Source organism: Oreochromis aureus, linkage group 3, assembly GCF_013358895.1.
Source record: "Oreochromis aureus strain Israel breed Guangdong linkage group 3, ZZ_aureus, whole genome shotgun sequence".
Classification (NCBI taxonomy): domain Eukaryota; kingdom Metazoa; phylum Chordata; class Actinopteri; order Cichliformes; family Cichlidae; genus Oreochromis; species Oreochromis aureus.
Window position 1 is genome coordinate 3842540 of NC_052944.1, and position 10540 is coordinate 3853079.

Sequence of the window (10540 nt, forward strand, 5' to 3'; positions counted from 1 at the left end):
GGCCACAACTTCACAGTGAGACTTTGAGAGTCCACAGTCAGTCAGTCTGTGATGATAGAAAATATAAAATGTGTTATTATAAAAGCAGAAAATCTGCATTATAAACACAGACTGAATGTATATGAAGACAAAACAGAGTGAGGTCATAATCTGATGAATCTGCTCTTCACATCTGTGCTTCAGCTTCTCTTACTGTGTTTGACATGACACAACGATTGAGTCTCTCTCAGACCTGCAGACTTTTAATGAGAATCTTTGTTTGACTTTAATCTGCAGATGAAGGTGTCACGACCTGGAGGTTCAGCTGGTCGCTGATCAGCTGTTTCTCCCTCTTTCTCTCTAGTTCTCTCTCTCTCTCTCTCGCCAGGGCTGAACTCATTATGGGTTCACGCCCTCGGAGGAAGAAACACCTGTGCCTCATCAGTGTGGATGGTATTTAAGACAGGAAGCAACGGCTGTTCTTCGCTGGATCGTTGTGAGAATCGCGTCAGTGAAAGTCGAGCATCTAGCAAGTATTTTCCCGTGCAGTGTGTGTTTAGAGTCTAACTAGCCTTTCTTTGTGTACAGACCCCCTGGACTGTTTCCCTGGTGTGCGAGTGGATTCGTGTTTGGATTGTGTGGAGAGAGATGAGCGTGTACCCCTGGATTTTCCCCGGAGCCCTGCCCCCCTCACCTTTTGTACATAGCACTGCCCCGCACCCTTGTATATAGCACTGCCCCGCATCTATGTATATAAACTCATTGGACATTGTTCTTTAATACATTCTCTTGTGTGCATCATCCCCGGAGTCCAGCGCGTGAGTCCACCTTGTACTTCGTGACAATAACGATCCAGCCACCTCATGGACTCAGCGAACTCAGCCCCCACCCAGCAGCCGGTCATCTCCACGGAAGCTATCTTGGACCGCCACGAACAAATGTTACTGCACATTAATCACCAGCTGACAGCACTAACTCAAGCCATTGCTCAACGGATACCGCTGGTAAGCCCGCCCACTACATCTCCACCTGTTGCTCCACAGTTGCCGGCTCATGAGCTCTCTGCGCCCGGGTCCTCCGCTCCTCCACCGCCGGCCCATGTGGAGCCTCCGGAGCGGTCGCTGCCCATACCGGAGCCATTCTCGGGTGAGTTCCGCAAGCCTGCGGGTTTTTTAACACAAGTGACATTGCAGTTCAAACAGCTATGGAGGACTTATGAGACCGATGAAGCTAAGATTGCTTTTTTCGTTCAGTTGCTACTGGGTCAGGCATTAAATTGGGCACAGGCTGTACTAAGAACGGACCCTGAAATAACCTATGCTGATTTTCTCGCTAAATTTAAGAATGTCTTTGAGAGAGGCACCGGGACCGAAGTGGCGGCTCACCGACTGCTTAAATTGAAGCAGGGAAGACGGAGCATGGCCAACTACTCGATTGAGTTTTGGACTTTGGCAGAGGAGACCGGGAGGGGGCAGTCGGCACTAATAAGTACTCTGTTGAATAACCTGTGTGACGAACTAAAGAGGGAGCTAGTTATGAGGGAATTACCTGTTACTCTATCTGATGTTATGACCCTAAGTGTGAAGGTGGATGAAAACATGCGAGCGCGGCGCTAGAGACTACAGCTCCCAGAAGCCTCTAGGACGAGAGGAGATGGGCTCCGGCGGAGGTACGGCAAGTGGAATGGGAGGACGAGACAGGAACTATGAAGACGAGGGTGAGCAACCCATGCAGATAGGGCGCTCCAGACTAACGCCGGAGGAGCGACAACGGCGTTGGAGAGCTTGTGAGTGCTTCTACTGCGGCCGTAAGGGCCATATGGCCGTTTCCTGCCCTTACCAGCCAAAAGACCGCGCCCGCCAGTAGAGGGGAGAGTACGGGTAGGCGAGGTTTCCTGTTCACAATCTCCTCCTCGCTTGATGCTTGCGGCTAAGCTAATGGTTCGTTCGGTTTCTCATCCACTCCATGCACTAATCGATTCAGGCGCCGAGCAGAATTTCATTGACGAGTGCCTTGCTCGAGAATTAAAACTAAACACTAAACCGCTGCCACACTCACTCCAAGTTACCGCCCTCAGTGGGCAACGTCTCCCGGATATCACCCATATTACGGAGCCAATATCATTAACCCTCTCTGGTAATCATTCTGAGACGTTGCAGTTGTTTGTGTTTAAGGCTCCTCTTACACCACTAGTCTTAGGGTTCCCCTGGTTACGTCTACACAACCCAGTCCTGGATTGGAGGAAGGAAAGCATTCTGGGGTGGGGAGAGGAATGTCATATGTCTTGTCTAAGAGCCGCAACTCCACCCGCGAACCCTCTAAGTAACCACCCGCCATCTGAACCACCCGATCTCTCGTCAGTACCCTCAGTCTATCACGATCTTAAGCAGGTTTTTTGTAAGGATAGAGCACGTTCTCTTCCCCATCACCGGCCGTACGACTGCGGAATTGATCTCCTCCCAGGCGCCCTACTTCCTACTAGAGATGGCACGATACCACTTTTTTATGTCTGATACCGATACCGATATCATAAATTTGGATATCTGCCGATACCGATATGAATCCGATAAGTGTGTTTTTTAATCAATAAAACTATTTTTTTAATATCTTGCTGCATTTTGTATAAGTTCATACTCAAGTTTAAATAAACAACAACACCAAAGCTATTCTGTTATACCTGTATGTAAAAAACACACTGCACCCAAAATATTTCATAGTTCAGCAACACTGATCAATCTAATAAACTTAAACCTACTCCATCCTCCCTATTCTGGTATTTTAAAGAGTACTTAGCAGAAATATTAAGCAACCTAACTAATAGGGTTGCAAACTCCCAGCAAAAGAAAATAGGGAACCACCCCCCACCCTCCACCTCATGATGCTTAATCGACGTAATCAACTTTAATTTGATGCAGGGTGAAAAAAAATGCACAGAAATAAATTATTTTTCAAGAATAATTAAATAGATTCAACATCTTTCTTCAACAGAATTGCAGACTGCACAGATGGTACCTTCCCAAAGGAAAAAGTAGTATAGCTTACTAGGGTATATTAGACTTAACAGTTACTATATACAGTAATGGACTTCTATACATTTTACATCAGATTAAAACTTTGGGTGTAAGATTCAGATAATTATTTATTAAAAGCTAGACATTTTAAATGAGAATAAGAAAGAAAAGTATATCTTTGTGCCCCCTTTTCCCTGTTCATGCCCTATCGGCCCCCCTGGCTAAACTTTGCTAGATCCTGCACAGTTACCAGCCGTCAGCTACGTAGAAAAGGATCCTGGTGTAGAAAGTAATATTAAATACATTCTAACAACAGCTTATCAAGCTTAAACGTGCTGCTGTTGTTCAGCCGCTGGTTTCCTCTTTCTGGTGCAAAGTGGGCCAAAAACAAAGAAGAGAGACGGACTCGCGACAGAAAAGCCAATCAGCTGATCATTAAGCAGTTTCACGATTGAAGTAGCCGCAGGAAGGTGAGGGAGAGAGGCAGTCGCTCCATATATCGGTTGTTAAGCTTAATGTGGGAATGCTTTACAAACATTCAGAGATGAACTTACACACTTGCTTTACTTCTCTCTGGGATAACTTCCTCGGAGATGAAATGCTGGTTTGGTAGCGAGGCTACAAATACACACAGCCCTCTATCACGTGAAGCACACTGCTCCGACGTGCTACGGTTATGAGCCGAGTTATGCCATGTCGCAAGTTTTGTGAGGTGCTTTTTTGATATTTAATGGATCGGATTAAATTTTTTATTTCTCGCCGATATCCGATCCAGTAATTTAGGTCAGTATCGGACCGATACCGATACGTAATATCAGATCGGTCCATCTCTACTTCCTACCAGCCGCTTATACAGTCTCTCTCAGCCTGAACGGGACAGCATGGAGAAGTACATTAACGAGTCACTCACCGCAGGTCTGATTCGCCCGTCATCATCCCCTGTTGCGGCTGGGTTCTTTTCTGTCGCTAAGAAGGACAAGAGCTTACGGCCGTGTGTTGATTATCGAGGTCTCAATAATATCACCATCAAAAATAAATACCCACTACCACTACTAACTTCAGCCTATGAACTGCTCCAAGGGGCCACAGTTTTTACTAAACTGGATCTACGTAACGCGTACCACCTGGTTAGGATACGGGAGGGGGACGAATGGAAAACGGCCTTTAACACACACTTAGGCCATTTCGAATACCTCGTTATGCCGTTTGGTCTAACCAGTGCCCCAGCTGTGTTCCAGGCCTTTGTCAACGACGTGCTCTGAGACTTCCTTGACCACTTTGTGTTCGTCTACCTCGACGACATCCTCATCTTTTCACGCTCCGTCTCTGAACATGAACGCCACGTCCGGCTGGTTTTGCAACATCTTCTCGAGAACCGTCTTTTCGTGAAGGGCGAGAAGTGTGAATTTCATGTGACCACTGTTTCATTTTTGGGCTACATCATTGAACAGGGTAACCTCAGGCCCGACCCAGCTAAGGTCCAAGCGGTTGTTGATTGGACCGTCCCGACAAACCGTAAGCAACTCCAAAGTTTCCTGGGCTTTGCTAATTTCTACAGACGTTTCATCCGTGACTACAGTAAGCTTGCTCTCCCACTAACTCGTCTCACATCTCCTAAGGTTCCCTTCTGCTGGGAGGAGTCAGCACAAAAGGCTTTCAGTCTCCTGAAGGATCGATTCTCCTCCGCACCCATCCTGGTTCAACCTGACCTCAGCCTGCAGTTTGTCGTGGAGGTGGATGCTTCGGACACGGGGGTGGGGGCCATTCTATCCCAGGAACAGAAGGGCAAGCTCCATCCCTGTGCCTTCTACTCTCGCCGTCTCTCATCTGCTGAACAAAATTATGACGTTGGGGACAGGGAACTGTTAGCTATTAAGCTCGCCCTGAAAGAATGGCGTCACTGGCTGGAGGGCGCTGCCCAGCCGTTTCTAGTTTGGACAGACCATAAGAATTTAGAATATATCCGGTCAGCAAAGCGGCTTAATGCCCACCAGGCTAGGTGGGCCCTGTTTTTCACACCTACAGGCCAGGTTCCCGCAACACTAAACCCGACACTCTCTCTCGTCAGTTCACTGCCTCCGGGGAGACTACTCGAGACTCTCCCATAATTCCCCCCTCGTGTGTCATTGGGGCCCTGACGTGGGAGATTGAATCAGCCATTAGGGAGGCCCAACGAACAGAACCTGACCCAGGAACGGGCCCCCCTGGACTACTCTTTGTGCCCTCCTCTGTCCGGTCACAGGTGATACATTGGGCACACACAGCAAAATTCACCTGCCACCCGGGGATCCACCGCACTGTTTCATTCCTTCAGCGCTTCGCTTGGTGGCCCTCCCTCATCAAGGATGTCTGAGAGTACATAGCAGCCTGTTCAGTCTGCGCTCAGAATAAAGGTGTCAATCAGCCATCCTCTGGTCTCCTTCAGCCCCTGCCTATGCCTAGCCGCCCCTGGTCCCACATAGCTGTCGATTTCGTCACGGGCTTGCCACGTTTGTCAGGTAACTCTGTCATTCTGACTATCATCGATCGTTTTTCTAAAGCAGCATTCCGTCTCCATGGAATTCCGGCGGACGTAGTCTCGGACAGGGGTCCGCAATTCACATCTCGCGTGTGGAAGGAGTTCTGTTCTTCCCTGGGAGCTCAAGTCAGTCTATCTTCTGGCTTTCACCGGCAGACAAACGGCCAAACGGAGCGAGCCAATCAGGAGCTTGAGGCAGCCCTCCGATGCGTGGCACCTACCCATCAGACCACCTGGAGCGAGCAGCTCCCTTGGATTGAGTACGCCCACAATAGCCTCACCTCCTCGGCCACCGGAGTGTCCCCTTTTGAGGCGTCTCTGGGTTTCCAACCTCCTCTGTTTCCGGCTGTTGAGGGTGAGCATTTCGTACCTTCTGTCCAGCAGCACATCCGGAGGTGTTGGCGCGCTTGGAGGGCCACACGGGCTGCCCTTCTCCGCATGGCTGAGCGGAACAAGCGCCTGGCGGATCGCCATAGGACCCCGGCACCAGTTTATGCGCCCGGACAAAAGGTTTGGCTGTCGACCCAATTCATTCTGCTAAGGGCAGAGTCTAAGAAACTGTCTCCTACCTTTATTGGTCCCTTTGTGATTGACTCTCTGGTGAACCCGGTGTCGGTCCGCCTTAAGCTGCCCCGGAACATGCGTTATCCACAACGTCTTTCACGTCTCTCAGGTGAAGCCCTGTCTTTCTAGCCCTCTGTGCCCTCCTTCCAGGCCCCCTCCGCCCGCCCGGGTCATCGATGGCCATCCGGCCTTCACCATCTCGCGCATCATGGATGTCTGGCGCCGGGGGCGTCGTTTGCAGTACCTGGTGGATTGGGAGGGCTACGGCATGGAAGAGCGGTCTTGGATCCCGCGTGCGGCCCTCCTGGACAGGAACATGGTGCGGGCGTTCCATGTCGCTCATCCTGAGAAGCCTGGGGGTCGCCGGGAGGCTCCCGTTGGGGGGGGGTTACTGTCACGGCCTGGAGGTTCAGCTGGTCGCTGATCAGCTGTTTCTCCCTCTTTCTCTCTAGTTCTCTCTCTCTCTCTCTCTCTCTCTCGCCAGGGCTGAACTCATTATGGGTTCACGCCCTTGGCCCACACCCTCGGAGGAAGAAACACCTGTGCCTCATCAGTGTGGATGGTATTTAAGACAGGAAGCAACGGCTGTTCTTCGCTGGATCGTTGTGAGAATCGCGTCAGTGAAAGTCGAGCGTCTAGCAAGTATTTTCCCGTGCAGTGTGTGTTTAGAGTCTAACTAGCCTTTCTTTGTGTACAGACCCCCTGGACTGTTTCCCTGGTGTGCGAATGGATTCGTGTTTGGATTGTGTGGAGAGAGACGAGCGTGTACCCCTGGATTTTCCCCGGAGCCCTGCCCCCCTCACCTTTTGTACATAGCACTGCCCCGCACCCTTGTAAATAGCACTGCCCCGCATCTATGTATATACACTCATTGGACATTGTTCTTTAATACATTCTCTTGTGTGCATCATCCCCGGAGTCCAGCGCGTGAGTCCACCTTGTACTTCGTGACAGAAGGAAGAAGATGGTGTCACATTTAGGCTTCCATAATGTCCACAGTCTGTCACTGAGATCTGATCCAGAGTCAGAGTGAAGACACACATTTGGACCGTTTCCTGTTTTGACTCCAGAACATTTTGAATGAGTTCAGCTCAGTGAAGAGTTCCAGCTGGAAAGATGATCTCTGTTTGCTACCTGCTGTCAGGTACGACTGTTCACGTCCACACGCAGGAAAAACCTGCTGACTGTTACCAAACGGAGCAGAAATCTCATCACTGGACAATAATGATGAATGAACTCAGAGCTGCTGATATCAGATCTGATTTCAGGGGAACTAAACACAGAAATGATTGGCTCATTTTAGCTTTCTGAGCCATTATCTGCTGGTGTGTCGCTAGTTGGCAGAAAATGATTTGTATTCCTGTTCAGGGCTTCAGTGTTTATGAGTCCAGATCCAGGTGACAGCAAGTCAAAATGATGTTACCTGTCTGTGTCCAGCAGCAGCCTGTATTCACTTTGAATATTGTTATAACCTGAAATGGATCAGTTTGTCTTTGATTGGTCTGTAAATGTCACTGTTTCATTGGACCTGAGTGACGGTACAAAGACAGAGAGGGAGAGAAAGGAGAGAGAGGATGGAGACAGCAAAGAGAGAGCAAACACAAACAGGTGAGAGTGGACAGGTGACCAAGGTCAGCAACCAATCAGAGAGCTTCTGTTTGACCCACAGTCACTGATGATGACTGCACATAACCAAGCAGTGTGTTACTCTGATATCAAATATGGATCCTGCTCTTATAATAATGATCATCAGATGATATTATTGTGTTATTTTGTAGCTGAATACGATGTTTGTGTGATTATCAGTGAAAGAAGCAGTGAGGAGGATGGAGAGAGAGAGAGGACAGAGGGTGAAGTTAGAAACACTAAAAGGATTTTTCATGGATTTCATGGATGATTTGAGTGATTTCCAGCAGGACACTTAAACATGTCAGTGGACGTCCTAAAGAACATATTCACTGATATGAAACGTGTCATTGAACAGGATTAATATCAGTGGAAACATGGTGGAAACAGCTGTGACTGCATGGATGTGACACACTTCAAATCTGTTCTCCACTCTTGGATTTGGGATCCATGGAGCTGCTGCTGAGTCTGTACAATAAAGGATAGTGATGGTAAATTCGATTCTTTTTACTGAATCGAGTTTTAATGAGTCACTCACAAAAGTGAATCGGGTTTCTTGAGTCATTTGAGTCACTGAGTCAGTGGACCAGAGAGTGCAAAAATGTATATTTTCACTCAAACTTAATTTGTTTATCTTTTAATGTAAATCCTACCGCTAAAATGAATGATTGTAAAAGAAAACAACTATTTTCTTTAGAACAAAAAAGAGCAAAAAAAATTCTAAAGGGAACATTTATTTTTATTTTATTGATATTTTCCTTAAATGTGTCAAATATATATTTTTTCATCTAAATGTCCACTGAGCTGTGAGCCAGGGGGCGGTAAAGTGCCTTAACATGGTTTCCAACCAAGAAGAAGAAGAAGAAGCTGTGAGCCAGGAGGGAGGGGTTGAGTGAGTGAGTTGGTGAGTCAGTGATTCGTTCAACTCGTTTGAGCTGTGAGCCAGGAGGGAGGGGGTTAGTGAGTCCTGAGTGATTCGCTTATGCCATGATTCAGCACAGCAAGGGAGGGGGTGAGTACCTCAAATGTGCTGTTAGCATGCTAGCTGAGCGATGCTACTGTGAACAGAGGAGCTATTGTCTTGATGTGAGCTTCTACTCAGGGTTTTTTCTAACAGTTCAGAGCAGGAATGTTTTTGTTAATAAACTGGCTGTTGTTTTCCCCCCACAATTTTAATTATAAGCTAGACATATTTCTACTAATGGAATTAGTTTGCTAACAGCAACAGGGATGAGTCAGTGAGTCAGTTGTGATTGTGAATCATGATTCACGAGTCAGTAAAGTGATTCTCGAGTACTGAACGATTCGTTCACGAATCGAACATCACTAATAATCAGAATCAGAATCAGAATACTTTATTGATCCCTAGGGGGATATTATTTAAAGGAATGGTGTGGAAGGTTGCAGCGTACGGACACAAACACTTTGTGGTTACAATCTGATTTTATTTTCAAAATTAAACTACTAACCTACACTGATCAATGATGTTAATGATCACATCTGGACTCACCGAGCCTTTCTGCAGTTCCTCACAGCTGGAATCAGTCTCTGTCGTCCCCGCTCTGATGTGTTGTACTTCTGCAGGTCCAACTCATCCAGAACCTCCTCTGACATCTGCAGCATGAAGGCCAGAGCTGAACACTGGATCTCAGAGAGTTTCTTCTTTGATCTGTTCTCTGACTTCAGGAACTCTTGGATCTCCTGAAATAATGAGAGGTGGTTCATCTCCATCAGACAGTGGAAGATGTTGATGCTTCTGTCAGGAGAGATTTCATCACTGTTCATCTTCTTCAGGTTGTTGATGACTCTCTGGATGGTTTCTGGACCGCTCTCTGTCTGACCCAGCAGACCTACTAAGAGTCTCTGGTTGGACTCCAGACAGAGGCCATGAAGGAAGCGAACAAACAGGTCCAGGTGGCCATTTTTACTCTGGAGGGATTTTCTCATGACTTTAGTTAAAAAGACATCCATATAAGATCCATATAAGACATCCATCCTATAAGACCTGGAAGATCTGTTTTTGTATTCTTCTCGGAAATTCCCTAGAAAACCTTCTACCACCTCTGTCTTCCTGTTAATGTGACAGTGGAACATGTAGACTGCAGCCAGAAACTCCTGAATGCTCAGATGAACAAAGCAGTAGACTGGTTTCTGGAAGATCACACACTCTCTTTTGAAGATCTCTGTACAAACTCCTGAGTACACCGAGGCCTCTGTCACATCCAGACCACACTGCTCCAGGTCTTCTTGGTAGAACATGATGTTTCCTTTCTCCAGATGTTCAAACGCCAGCCTCCCCAGCTTCAGAAGAACTTCCTTGTCAGCCTCCGTCAGCTCCTGTGGACTCGTCTCATGTCCCTCATGGTACTTGTTCTTCTTCCTCTTTGTCTGAACCAGAAGGAACTGTGAGTACATGTCAGTCAGGGTCTTGGGCAGCTCTCCTCTCTGCTCTGTAGTCAACATGTGCTCCAGAACTGTAGCAGTGATCCAGCAGAAGACTGGGATACTACACATGATGTGGAGGCTCCTGGATGTCTTCATGCGGGAGATGATTCTGCTGGACGGCTCTTCATCACTGAATCTCCTCCTGAAGTACTCCTCCTTCTGGGCGTCAGTGAAGCCTCGTACTTCTGTTAGCCTGTCAACACATGTAGGAGGGATCTGATTGGCTGCTGCGGGTCGGGAAGTTATCCAGACGAGAGCCGAGGGAAGCAGATTCCCCTGGATGAGGTTTGTCAGCAGCTGGCTGACTGATGACTTCTGTGTGACATCAGACAGCAGCTTCCTGTTGGTGAAATCCAATGAAAGTCTGCTTTCATCCAGGCCGTCAAAGATGAACAAA